General features: G+C 40.4%; 1 protein-coding gene across 2 annotated transcripts in view; it reads left to right on the top strand.

Moving 5' to 3' along the window:
* SLC25A22 (solute carrier family 25 member 22) overlaps positions 1-14,013 on the top strand; it is a 723,963-nt gene that overhangs the window by 634,380 nt on the left and 75,570 nt on the right. Inside the window, exon 1 of one of the 2 annotated variants that reach the window (XM_042466292.1) lies at positions 9,585-9,609. The exons of the other annotated variant lie outside the window; for it this stretch is intronic. The gene's annotated coding sequence lies outside the window, so the exon portion shown is untranslated. Of the gene's footprint in view, positions 1-9,584; positions 9,610-14,013 lie in introns of those variants that run through there. 2 annotated transcript variants of the gene reach the window in all.

Here is a 14,013-nt window from a genome sequence, read left to right as displayed (position 1 = left end):
GTGACCCCGCCCCAGAGGGTTGAAGCTCCACCCCAGTCTCCTGAGGGACATCAACCCGGCCCCCGGCTCAGAAAGGTTGCCTACCCCTGTTCTAACATAATTGGGCAGTGTATTAGCATGTTAGACACTGGGATTTCATTGTGGCCCTGCAGTTGGTATACTCTGCTGTAGCCTGTATATGACCTTGAAATGCCATTTTTTATTTCTCTTGCATTTTACTTGCATTGTCCATTTAAATGTTCAGCTCCTCTGATCATCTACCCTTTGCTTGTTCTGAAATAGTGTTCATAGAGTACCTAGCACCGGGGATGGGGGTTGGTTAAATGCATGATTGCTGTTCAGCCTTCAAATAGTGGTGGTGAATTTGATGCTCTAAGTTTCTGTAAGACAGATGGCTGAGTTCTTAGTTGTCTGTCTTTAAAGAAGGCTTATGCCCTTGCCATCAGCACTTCATTAAAATGAAGTAATGAATAAAACATTAAGTGGCTGATCTGAACACATTTCCTCTGGCTTTATACTTTCCATTCTGGCTTATCTTGTTGGCCTAGGAAAAAGTAAACAGAAAACAGGTTCCTAACAGAGATGTTCAGCAGGAAAACAAATTATGTAGAACTTATGCAGTGCCTTCTGTCCTACAAGGAGCTTTGGGTGGTATTTTTCAGAGTCCGTCTCAGCAACCTTTTGAGGTACATAAAACTGAAATGGTGAATAATCCGTTTTTTATTCTCTTGGCTATTGAGCCACATCAGTGTTCTTGCACCCAGGGTTCTAGCTGGATATTTCTGAGTATGTCTTCTCTAGGATTGCAACCTGACAGTAATTCAGCACATCTCTGCATCTCCATTTCTCTGAAACCTTTATGTGCTGAATTGGAGGTAAAGTGCCAGTATCACTGCTGTTCATGAGTAGTGACAACTTGGGACACTTGCATGTTGAGCTTCTTTAAAAAAGAGAGAGAGAGAGAGAGAGAGAGAGAACCATTGCTACTAAGAATTAGTGTAATCCAGTAAATGGGATGATGACCTTAAATTTGAGTTCCAGTTTATGCCCAGGCTTAGTGGTGCATGGTGGTGATTTTTAGCTAGTCACTACTGCTTGCTCCCACCTTCTCATTTGTAAAATGAGACTCATGGCAACCATTCCCATCAGGGCTGTTGAGAACACTTGGTATTCACAACAGTAATGTATTTCCCATGCCACCACCACAACCTTGTATATGTGTGGTAAGGCATTAGTGTTCCTGACAGTGATGAAACTGGTTGGATGAAAATGTTCTTAAGATCAAAGTCCTAGATGAACAGTGGCTGAGAAATATGGAGTGTAATGAATGAGACAGACTAGTGACTGATCTAGATTTAAGCTTCTTTGGTAAATATGTTCCCCAGGTAATTCCCCACCATCACCAACCTCATAGAAAGCATAGTATCATAGTATAGTATAATGCTCTGTAAGGATGAGGAATAGTTTAGTGCTCTATAATGTGTAACCTTTATTGCTTCTCAGTTTGGAAATTGAACTTACTTAACCATGTTTATTTAAGTTTCTTTTTTGGGACTTTGTACAACGATAACCTGCTACACACAAGAAATTAAAGGAGGACTCAGGCTCCTCCAACACCTCACAAGGCTAGTGAGTAAATACAGTGAGAGTGAGCCAATCTGTTGATTTTTCAGATACATGCTGTATTTTGCCAGAAGTATATTAGTTTATATAATCCATTTCCCGAATATTGCACAATTTTGCATTTTAAATTGAGCCAAGCAGAGGGAGAACATTGGAACCAAAAAGGCAGAGCTAAGAAAGAAAGGAGATATGTTTCAGAGCTCCAGAAAACAAATTAGGTTTGAATGCTAAAATATGTGGCATGGAAGAACTTTAAAAAATCTATCAGCTGCAGAGAGTCATGGTATCAATTGTATGCAAATCACTTTCTATATGAAATAGGCCTATTAAAACCTCTTAGGGGCTGTATAGACTGCCCCTAAGGAGCAGTCTTCAGCCGCCTCTTTCTTCACCAGATTGGGGCCATGGCAACTGCACGTCGCAGCCCTGATCTGACCTTTCTATGGTGCAAAAAGGAGCCACAAAAAGTGGCTCCTTTCTGCACCACAGAAAGGGTCGACATAGCTGCCGGCGCCATGGCTCTTCTGCACTCCTTTGGTGCTGCGTCATCTGGACGCAGCACCAGAGAAGTGTTGTGATGATGGGGCACACGGCGTCACACTGACATGGGAGGAATCAGAGCATGCATCGTGTAGATGCCACCCCCCCCACTCCACCCCATGCTGGCCTATGATACCGGTCTATACAGCCCTTTAGTAAACTTTATATTAGGTAGCTTGGAAAATTTACTTCTTTACACTACAACTATCAGGTTGTGGGTCTAATAAAAATATTTTTTCAAGCTGGCTTGATCTGTACGTAGAACACAATGACATAGTGAGATGTTGAAGTCCTAAGATAGTAGAATGGATGGTATCACTTCAGATCTTAGGAAACCACATTTTTCGTGCTTCACTGTGTAAAACCTCCCCTCAAGTAGAAAACTGTAAAACTAACAGAAGAGGGCTAGGTTTAAGGGCTCAGCCTTCTCCAACTGGTACTCCTGCATGCTGGGGAGGATAAGATGTTTAGTCCCATACATCTGGGAGGGCACTGGGTTCAGGAAATCTAAGCTGGACATTTCCTCCCTAAACTGCTGTATTTAGGCCCGAGTCTAAACTTCACATTGACGTTTTTAAAGTAAGAGCATATGTGCTTTTAATAACTACACCACATCAACTCATCCTTTGAGATGGGGGAGGGAACAGAGAGTAAGAAATCAAAGCCATGCCCAGCCATGCTGGAATATTGAGTCCACTTCTGGGCACCACAATTTAAAAAGGATGTAGAGAAAATGGAGCATGTCCAAAGGAAAGCGACTAAAATGGTGAAGGGTCTGGAAGCCATGCCCTATGAAGAACGACTTAGGGAGCTGGGGATGTTTAGCCTGGAGAAGAGAAGGTTAAGAGGTGATATGGTAGCCCTGTTTAAATATTTGAAGGGATGTCATATTGAGGAGGGAGCAAGCTTGTTTTCTGCTGCTCCAGCATATGCTCCAGAGAACAGGACCCGGAACAATGGATGCAAGCTACAGGAAAAGAGATTCCACCTCAACATTAGGAGGAACTTCCTGACAGTAAGGGCTGTTCGACAGTGGAACAAACTCCCTCGGAGTGTAGTGGAATCTCCCTCCTTGGAGGTCTTTAAGCAGAGGCTGGATGGCCATCTGTTGGGGATGCTTTGATTTGGATTTCCTGCATGGCAGGTTGGGGTTGGACTGGATGGCCCTTGTGGTCTCTTCCAATTCTATGATTCTATGTTGTCCCTATTTTCCTCAATTTAATACTGAGTGACATCTCCTATAATCTCTGTGAACATAGAAGTCTAGCACATGTGAAAGTCGCAAAGTTATAGAAAGCATTATAAGTCAGTATTCAAAAGAGAAAGGTGACCTTTTGTCCCATTTCCACCACCAGCAGAATGTTTCATGGATCTTGTGGAACAGAAGTACTAAATTTGGCATAAAGGAAGATAAATGTGCCCTGTATAATCAAGCTGATAGATTTCTATTTTTCCCTCAATTCATCATGGAAAAATCTGTTGGGTTTGTTTCTGTAAGACCCATTCTAACTGCTTAGCTTTACTTTCAAGTAACAAAAAAGCTGGTTTTGTTGTGTCCTTTCAAGGCCTTTCTGACTTGTGAGTTCCTAAAGTGAACCTATCATGGGATTTTCTTGACAAGGTTTGTTCAGAGGAGGTTTGCCATCAGTTTCCTCTGAGGGTGAGACAGTCTGACTTGCCCAGGGTCTCCCAGTGAGTCGGTTTCCACAGCCGACTGAGGATTTGAACCATGTACTACCAGAGTCCTCAAATCACTACTCTATGCTGATACTGCAGCTTTAATGCAGCTGCTTCAGTTGAGTCTGCAACTGATAACAGCACAATCTGAAGTGTCAGTATGTTTCTTTCTAAAGGAAACTGTCCCTCCTTGTTTTTCCTCCAGGCAATACCCACAAGAATGAAATACTAAAAGACTTGGAATGTTGGTGTGTGTTTGTGCTGAGACATATGCACCAGCATGTTAGATTTTATTAAGGATCTGAGAATTTTACAGTTTTTTGTGGGTTTTTTGGGCTGTGAGGGTTTTATTTTTTATTTTTTCATTTTGCCTCATTTTACTGCCTCTGACCAGAGAAATGCTAATTCACCACAACTCCTTTTGCTTCTAAACCATTTTGCTCTTGGGAGTTGTTTCTGTTTTGCCAGAAAATAGACTCATTTGCTTGGAAGTTGAGTCACCCTAACCTTTTGTCTAGCAGACTTCTGTAGCTGCTGTGCAAACCAACCTGCTGCAGTGTGTTTTACCATAAATACCTGGCCTAACTTTCTTTGTCCTTGAGCTTTTAACCTGATTATTAAGCCCCTGGACAAAAAGTTCAACACCCTTTTTGTGACATTACTTTCAGGAGGAGTGATTGGCATATGTCTTTGTTGTTTTAAGTCATATTTACTCAGTGCCTGTTCTCCCTGCCCACCCAGGAGGGAGGTGAAGAGAAAATAAAAACCTATACAGTACTGGATTTTATTTTTCAGTAAAAGAAATCCCCTGCCATGGCCATTAAAAAGACTGGCAATGACCATTAGTCCAGGAGGATGCTTGGCTGAGGCAGCCCCTGTGTCATCTAAAATATAGGAATAATTAAGAGAAATAAATCAAGTTATGTCCCCAACCAATTTCCATCCCATCTGAATATGGATGGTAGCACAACTTTAGTTCATGAGATCCAGTGGCTCAAGGAGCAGCATTGCCTTGACTGCTGCCAGTCACTGGCTGTTCCCACAGACATGCGTTCAGATCCCCTTGCACTGCTCACAGGTACCCTTTTTGAGCACTGCACACAAAGGGAAGGATGGAGAAGCCATACAACTTACCTCCCATAGGAGGAACAGCGACTGGGGGGGAGAATTACTTATTGAGTTACAGTGCTCAGAATTCAAGCTGACAAAATAACCAAAATTTTAAGATTTTGAGAGTTGTCATCTAGGCCCTCAACCATAACCTGGGAAAGAAAGGAGGTTCATGAGAGGCAGATATCATCCTGCCCAGGAAAAAAGATTCAAGTCTCTCCAGGGAAGAGAGAAACTTCTAGCCAGGTAGCCAAACTGGGCTAAGATGTTTAAGGCACTGGAACACTTCCAAAATCAAGACCCTATTTGTGCAAATTTGCAAGTTCTCCAAGGTCTGGGGTGGTGGCTCTGGGTTTCCCAACAGCCTGGATATTAGCTGAAACAGTGTGTGCTACAGCACTGCCAATCCTTTTCTTTATTAATACCTCCCAAAGAGAGGTATTAACTGATTTGGCTAGGTATAGCATATTTATTTATTTATATTTTATTTATATCCTACCTTTCTCCCAGTATAGAACCCAAAGCATATGTGAATTTGGCAGCCAGATGGATCCTCTTTTGTCTGAGGCAGAGTGTATGAGGAAATGGGAAGAGGTGGCTATTTTTGGCAGGAGGAAAGAATAATGTTCTGTTTATCTCTCTAGGCATACCTTAGTTAGCAAAGCTTTTGACAGTGAAGCATCTTTTTGCAGACTTTTTTCCTACACAAACACGGCCTCCCCTTTCCTCCTCATCCTTCTTTAGCTGGAAGTGTTTTTAGCAGCATTGACATTGGAAGGATGGTGAAGGAGAGCTGGAGAAACAGACATTTGGTTTTGGGTTGCAGCAGCGTGCCTACATTAAATAATACAATAAAGCTTGAATTGAGAAAGGAAAGGATTTTTCTGTAGCCAATACTACTAACACTATATATGCTTGCCTACAATAGGCAAGGTAAACAGCAGCTGCCTCAAAAATCCTTTACTGAGCCTATGTGATTGGCAAAGTAGAGAGAAAAAAGAAGAGCAGACTGGCCTGTCTTACCAGCAATACACACATATTAAAAAAAATAGATCTACACATTTAGCCACCAAAATGGAAATCTTAACTAAGGAAGAGACTCATGAAATAAAGGCCGGTTACAGACAGGCCAAAAAGTCATCCTTTGTATGTTTACTCATTAGCAACCCCCCCCTCCCAACTGAACTTCTGTTATGCAGAGAAATGATGGCTCTGCGAACGCTTTAATGATGGGATACCTCCAGGACGATTTCATCACGGGAGGCAAGTGCAACCAGCAATCACACTCTCGCACTTTAGGGATGATCTAGCCACGTTTTAAGGACGGTAAGCCTCAGTGTGATAATCTCCTATATATACTCCCTTCAAATTAATCTATGGTCCAAAACACACTACAGAGGTAAATGAATCTGAAACCACTTTAACTTCCCTGGCTCAATGCTAGGGAATTCTGGGAACTGTAGTTTCGTGAGACATTTAGCTGCCTCTATCAGAGAGCTCTGGTGCCATAATAAACTACAATTCCCAGGATACCCTAGCCCTGAGCCAGAGCAGTTAAAGTGGTCTCAACTGTGTTATTTCTGCCAGGTGTTTTGTACCTATCACTACAATCCCAATTAATTTAAAAGACCAACTGAAAAAGGTGTTGTTTCACTCATATTTGAAAAACTTAGAAAGAGGGTGCCAATCCTAGCTTGAAAGGGAGGGCAGATTTCTGCAAAGAGCTGGCGTCCACAGAAGGTCCTGTGTTGCAGATCTTATGAATGGGTGGCTTCATAGTGTGACAGGCTCCAGGGATGCAAGATGTAAATGGTAGTTTTCTAAACATGAAATTCATATGGAGTCTGTGTATCTCTCTGTCTCTCTTCCTGTACATGTTGGCTTCAGTTCTGGTTTCTTAAAAAAAAAAAAGATCCCAAGGCATATGAAACAGGGACCTTTGGTTTCATGTCAGTTCATTAAACAAGACTAGAGGCCATTGTTTGATCAAGCTGTGGAAGGGGTGGGTGTGTGGGCTAGTACTTTATTTCAGAAGAATGAATGGTGTCCAGTGTTGGTCTTCTCCTGATAGAAGCATTGAACTCAGAAGATGGAAGGGTGGGCTGATTTCTCCTTGTCACTGCAGCACCCCTTCTTCCCATCTGTGCAGTACAGAAGGTGGTCCAAAGGGCTGGGAATCTTTCCTGACCCACTTTTTTTCTGAGGAATGTAGTGGGAAGAGAAAGTTCTAGTTGATACCGATTTAGGCCAATAGTTTGATTTTGTTTAAAAAAAAATTAAAATATTGCATATTTTAAGATCTTCCGGAAGGCTGTCTCACAGCCCCACCATTGTTCAGCTATGTTTGATAACAACATGGGAGAGATCCTTCTTAGGGGCTGCTCCAAAGTTGTGGAACTCTCTTCCATCAAAGGTTTGGTTGGCCCCTGCTTTATTCTTTTAGCAGATAAAATTCTGTTTATTTGAACAAGCATTTGGTTGACTAACTGGCTATGGAGTACTGTCTTTTAATGGGATGTTTGTACTGTACTTTTATTATCATCATGTTTCTAAATTATTTTACAATGTTTCAGAGTATTGATGACTTATTAGGGGAGTTTAAGTTTTTAGAAGTAGTTTTTTTAAAAGATGTACCATGATTTAATTCACAATGTGAGCTGCCATGGGTAAAATGCTGAGGAAAAGGTGAGATAGCAAATTAACAAACAAATAAAACAATGAAAGAAGGAAGATTAAAAATTAATCCTGGATGTGTGAACAACCCACAGAAATGGCACAACAGAGATGCTGTATATCCTCAGTCCCCGCTCCCAAGTCATTCTCCCAGACATTTTAAATACCTAATAAATTTCCATATGATAAATCCAATAGGAAGGAATCAAGTTTAAAGGCTAAGCCTTTCACAGAATCTGTAGTGTTTTGATAAATCTTTTCTGAATTACAGTACTTAGAAGCTGCATTGCTTGGGCCTTCACAGATGGAAGAGCCATAAAATTAACAGACTGATGAATCAGCATCCATGTTACTTTAACAGGAACAGTCTTTCCTTTCAATTGCACTCCCAACAAATGTGACTAACTGCTAAACAAATCACAGAAATAATGTCATCTTTCCTTTTTAAATAACTGAATCTTTTCTTTATAACCCTTGCCCAAAAGTGGCTGGTGAAGGAACAGAGTTGAGGGAAATAGTAGCAATCACTTTTCCCACTTGGACCAAACCTTCACACTGTTACAAAGGTGGTGATTCACAGTACCATTTAAATGATTTAGGCCAATGTTTTGTTCACCTTTTCCCATTTTTTTCTCAACCTTAGCATCCATATTCTTTTCCAAGAGCAGCTCTCCCCCATTTATACATGGCAAGTATAATTAAGAATCTGAAAGATCACTGGCCAGCACAGGCTACTTTCAAGAGCCTCATGGCAGCAGCCTTTCCCATTTGGGTGTCTTTGTAGATGTGCTGTTGGATTACCAGGTCCAGCACATTTGCAAAGGCATCGGCTTGGGAAATGCAAGCTTATGGGCAAGCAAATCCTCTAGGATTCTAGGTTTTCCCCAGAGGAAGGATTGGCTTTCATAAATTGTTCAACAGATTGTTCAACTGTTGCTTTTGAATGAACAGGCAGCTACTGCTGAACTTGCATGTGACCATATGCATGTGTGTATGTGTGGCATCCTGATGCTGAAAGCATATCTCCTGCAACGTGAAATACGTGATGAGATTTTCCTCCTCTTTTCTCCCTCCCATGTTTTTATCTCCTCTGGGCTTGAATGCAGGCTGAAGAGATCTGTGTGATTATTTTGCTTCTGCAGCTGGACAAGTGGGCTCTTTGCAGATTGATCATTTCTAATCCATGGTCTGAGACAGAGGGGTGACACAGCAGAGACATACACATCCTGCAGTAGCTTATAGTAAAAGGAGACAGTCAGCTGAACTGTCATGTGAAGACCCACATATTATGGTGGGGGAAGTATTGTTGTCCAAAAGGCTCTGACAGAGATCATCCCAAGTACTGTACAGACGTCATTAGGAAGAGTGTTAAAACCTCAGTTTTTCAAACTAGAGCCCTGAGAATTCCTGAGCCAGCATGGTCACTGGGAATTGCAACAAAAGTAACTTTTCTAAGAGCTTTCTCCATTCTTCCTCCTCTGTCCTCTTCCTTCTGTGGAATTCCAGTTGCAGCCTCCAGATGCAAGAGGAATGGAAGCATGTTAGAAGCACTAGAGAATGAATGAAACTGTGTCTTCCTCCATTTCCTCCATTAATGTTCACATTATTGCTCACATCAAGCCTTGTCATGAGCTAATCAACAATTTAGTGTGACAGAAATAAGCAAGAGTTCATTGATTTTTGCTTCTCTCAGCAATTAACCACATTTTGACATTCTCCCCAAACATAGCAAGCTATGGTTAATAGAAACAATATTTTATTTAAACAAGTCAACTGTAAAACCCATTGTTTAAACTGACCTGTTTCAGACAAACTCCGAATAACATTATTCATAGTTTGTTAATCCAAAGATTACCACCATATCCATGGTTAAGCAGAAAACTGAAATGATAGATTCCAACTCTTTCTCCTGCATTAGGGAAGAAAGAAGTACAGCGGGAGAACATGATCATTGCAAAGGCTAAGTTCCTTTCTTCAACAAAATAAGTAGGTGGTCATCTCCTTTCCTCTGTTAACCTCTATTTTTCTTCATATGTCTTGAAATAAAAATTGCTGTAGTGAGCTATATTAAAGTAAAAGTCTTATCAGAGTTTTCTTTTTTAACCTCCTATTCAAAACTTACAGAAGTGTGGCAGAAAGAAATGTGCTAACTTATTTTTGACTTTCTGCTCTGACCTCTCATGAGTAATAAAACATGGTTTAAACACACAAATGTGTATATACAACACATCATTGTTAACATTCTGGATGTTTAGTGATGACAAAATAGCAAACGTATGATACAAAACCATAGAATCTTGTAACAAGAAGCATTATGGAATGAGTCGCTGTGAATGAAGACCTCCACAAGTCTGTTATCTTGGATACTGTCACACTACAGTTATAGCATTATGATTCCACTTAACTGCCATGTCTGCATGCTAAGCTTTGTCATTTCGGGAGATACTAGAGGAGTTCTCAAGGTAAGAATTCTAAGTACCCTTCCTTAAACTGCATATCCCAGGATTCCATAGGATGGACTCTTCAAAGTTATAGTGGAATTACATGATTGTAATTGTGTAGTGTGAAAGGCCTAAATTACAGAACTGAAATTTAAAAAACATATTGTCGTTGTATGCCTTCAAGTCATTTCTCCAAGTCATTTGTGGTGGCTCAAAGACCTTTTCTTGGCAAGATTTGATCAGAAGGGATTTGCTATTATTTTTTCTGAGGCTGAGAGAGTGTGATTTATCCAAGGTAACCAAGTGGGTTTCCATGGCTGAGTGGGGATTTGAATCCTAGTTCTAGTCCATCACTCAAACCACTATACCACACTGGCTCTCATATTTCTTGTATCTTTTAAATTTTATTTCAGAAGATCAGGATTTACCTTTAAAAGTAAAAAAGAGGAAACTTCTGAAAAGAGAGTGAAAACTCTAAATATAGTATATTTTACAGTGATTGCAAGATCTCTGGAACTTCTAGATAGCAAGATATACCAGAGGCAAGTTAAGTATCAATGAGAGAAAGGACATCTTTCAAGTGGCAGTGCCTTAGTTGTGGCATATCCTCTTAGAAAGGTCTGGTTGATACCTATGCTTTTAATCTTTTGACATCTTACAGAAACATATTTGTATGCACTCTGTCATTTAAAATATTTTATTGCCACTTCTGATATTTTAGTTGCAATGGGGGGGGGGTAGTGGTGGTTCTTAGTATTATTTAGATGTTTCTGTGGTGAAATTTTTATTTTTGTTCCAGAGTGTCCTGAAATTGATTAGAATAAAGGGCAGCACAGGAAAGAAGGGCATAATATTTTAAAAACACTTTCCCACAAGTTTTTTGGTTTAGAATTGGTCACCTCTCCTCTGCGAAGAAAAGAAGAGAGGAGAATCAGAATGTTTAACTGTCACATGTCTAACTTGGTTTTAACTGGAAGCAGAGGAAGGAACTGGCAAAACCATATCCAAGTATTCTTTGCCCTATGAAAATCATAGGGTCTTGACAGGTGACTTGAAGACACACTGACAGAGAACAGGACCTCCATTTGAACTGCCCATATCTTTTGTCTGGAATCTAACTCAGTTCCAGACAGGATGAGTAGAAAGGGCTTCTTAGTGAAAGACTAAAAACTAGTCCTTGAATGGTAGGCAAAGGCAAATATGGGTGACCTCATTTGGGTCCTGTGGCCTAGAATACACACGCACTTAGGCGAGACAGGCTTTTCCCAACAGGAAATTAACTACTCAAACACAGTCAAAACAGACTCCTGGAAACGGGGGCTTTTAGTAGCCTTGGAGGAGATGCAGCTGAACAAGCCAATTCGCTAAATGTTCAAAATCCACCCGGTACTACTGGTAGATAATTTATATCATGGGAAACTGAGGGGTTATTTTGGATCTTCCATGTTGGAATGGCGGACTGACTTGCTACAGGGGGCAATGCTTTATGCGTCATTCACCAGCCAAGCTGAATTTGCACTAGCAAAAAAGATCTCCCTGGACCAAAGGAAGTTGTTATTGTGTGCCTTCAAGTTGTTTCTGACTATGGTGAACCTATCATGGGGTTTTCTTGGCAAATTTGTTCAGAGGTGGTTTGCCATTGCCTTCCTATGAGGCTAAAAACATGTGACTTGCCCAAGGTCACCCAGTGGGTTTCATGGTGAGCTGGGAATCAAACCCTGGTCTTCAAAGTCATAGTCCACTACTCAAACCACTCTGCCATGTTGGCTCTAGAGTAGACCAAAGGGAGACTGAGGGATAATCTGCAAAGGTCTGCAAGCCCCTGCTCCTGGTGATTTAATCGCCACCTCAGTGACAAGTGATCAAGGAGGAGAGCAAATCTGTGAACCTGCCCCACTGTATAAAAAGATTGCCAGATGATGGACACATGATTTATGTAGCCAGCTTTCTTAATTAAGGCTGCATCGGCTGCATCCAATTTGTCACCACTTTAACTATCAAGGTCCAGTGTTATGGAATTCTGAGAATTGTAGTTTCTTATGGCACCAGAGCTCTCTCACAGAGAAGGCTAAATATCCCAAGAAACTACAATTCCCAGAATTCCACACCATTGAGCCTTGGCAGTTAAAGTGGTGTCAAACTGGATTATTTCTGCAGTGCCAGTGCAGCCCATGAAGAATAAAAGTATTAGACTCTGCTTAAGAGAGGCTTTCTGAACCCAGTAGTGAGATCAATATATCTAGTGAATTTACTTCTTCATGTGACCAACAAAAGAACAGATAAACTGGCAACTTGAATGGCTACTGTATTGGTAGTAATACATTGTACTGTATATTCTCCTGTATAGGTCTAGAAATTTTAGTTAAAAAATTGATCCAAAAAACTAATTTGACTTATCCATGGGCCAATGTAAATACTGTATTTTAACTCTTATCAAGAAAGGAACCATTCCCTGGTGCAAGGTGAGTCTTCCCTTGGAGCACCTAAAAGAGCACCTTCTACTCTCTCATCCATCCAGCTTAGGGAGTACACAAACAGTTATGCCTGGCAGAATTTTGTAAGTTCTTTGGCATTGTTTTTCTTGGCTTCATCCTTTAGATCCTTTGTTCCATGCCCCTAAGTTTTACCTTCAACCTATATGGATCATATCAAATCCATAATTTTGGCCCCAAAACTTACCCTAAACATATACATGTGGTTGACTTATAGTCAAGTATATATAGTAAACAAATTTAACTTCTGTATTATATAAAAGAATTCACTGGAGAATAAAGATGACAAGATTTAAAGAAGGCTTTGAAAGCCTAGAGGACCAAGCAAAGACTTTCTTTTCCTTTCTTCTTTTTTTTTGGGAGGGGGGGTAGAAACTGAGGGTTATATGGTAAAAGAGGTAAGGCAGGACAATGAAGGAAATATGGAGGCTCAAGCTGGAAGTTAATAAAATGTAAAGAGATGATTCTGTTCCTTCAGAGAAAAATGAAGTTTGTGATCTGGAGGAATCAGTAGAGCTAAAGAGATTTAATACTGTAGAGAAAAATGTGGTTTTAGAGAATTTTATTCAGACCAAAGGCTTCCAGGTTGAAGAAGAAATGGGTACCTGGCAAATCAGAGGATCTAAGAGATGAAGAGAGAAGGAGAATCTCCTGCCTAGAGACATCCTATTCTTTTTTTCTTTTTCTTTTTTGTACATCTATTTTCTTTTAATATAGTGGGAAACTTTCACTAAAAATATTTCTAGTTATTTCTAAAAGTGGGGTTATTTCTGCCATCTACTCCAAATACTCTATTTTGTTTGCAAATTTTCAACTTGTATTTCTTAGTATATGCTCCTGTAGCCCCCATTTTACCTTTACAAATTTGGATTTTGCCAGACTCTATGAATAAGGAAGTAAATCCCTGTCTCAAAATATTGGTACAAAGATTAATTTCTCCAGTGATTATGATAATCCTCCATCCCCATAGTAGCAGGCTCTAATATGATTTGAACTTTCTCCTCCCATTCATTCAGGAATTGGAGATGTACTATAGATAGTTCTGTGAAATGACAGGATCTTATATCTAGCATACAACATGGTCTCACAAAAACCTTGGATTTCTTGGATGGTTCCATGACACCCACCCCCCACCCCCCATGGATACCAATATCTGTGGGAGTTCAAGTTCCATTATATGTAGTGGTATAGTAAAATGTTAACCCTTATGTAAAATGGGAAAATCAGAGTTTGCCTTTTGGATACATATTTTTATAATGTTTTCCAGCTGTGGATGGTTGAAACCGTGGATGAAAAAATCTATGGATATAGAGGGCTGTCTGTAATATTTAAGGTTACATTGTTGTTTTGTAATATGGACCTACTGTTTTGCAGAGCTTTAAAAGTTGTTTCATTAGTCTACAGCTCTCAAAATGCATCCTGCCAGTGTGGCCATTGGCTAACTGGGGATTTTTGGA

The sequence above is a fragment of the Sceloporus undulatus genome, chromosome 1, assembly GCF_019175285.1.
Source record: "Sceloporus undulatus isolate JIND9_A2432 ecotype Alabama chromosome 1, SceUnd_v1.1, whole genome shotgun sequence".
Classification (NCBI taxonomy): Eukaryota; Metazoa; Chordata; class Lepidosauria; order Squamata; family Phrynosomatidae; genus Sceloporus; species Sceloporus undulatus.
The sequence above is the reverse complement of the archived record's forward strand: the minus strand, read 5'-3'. Positions and strand labels throughout refer to the sequence as shown.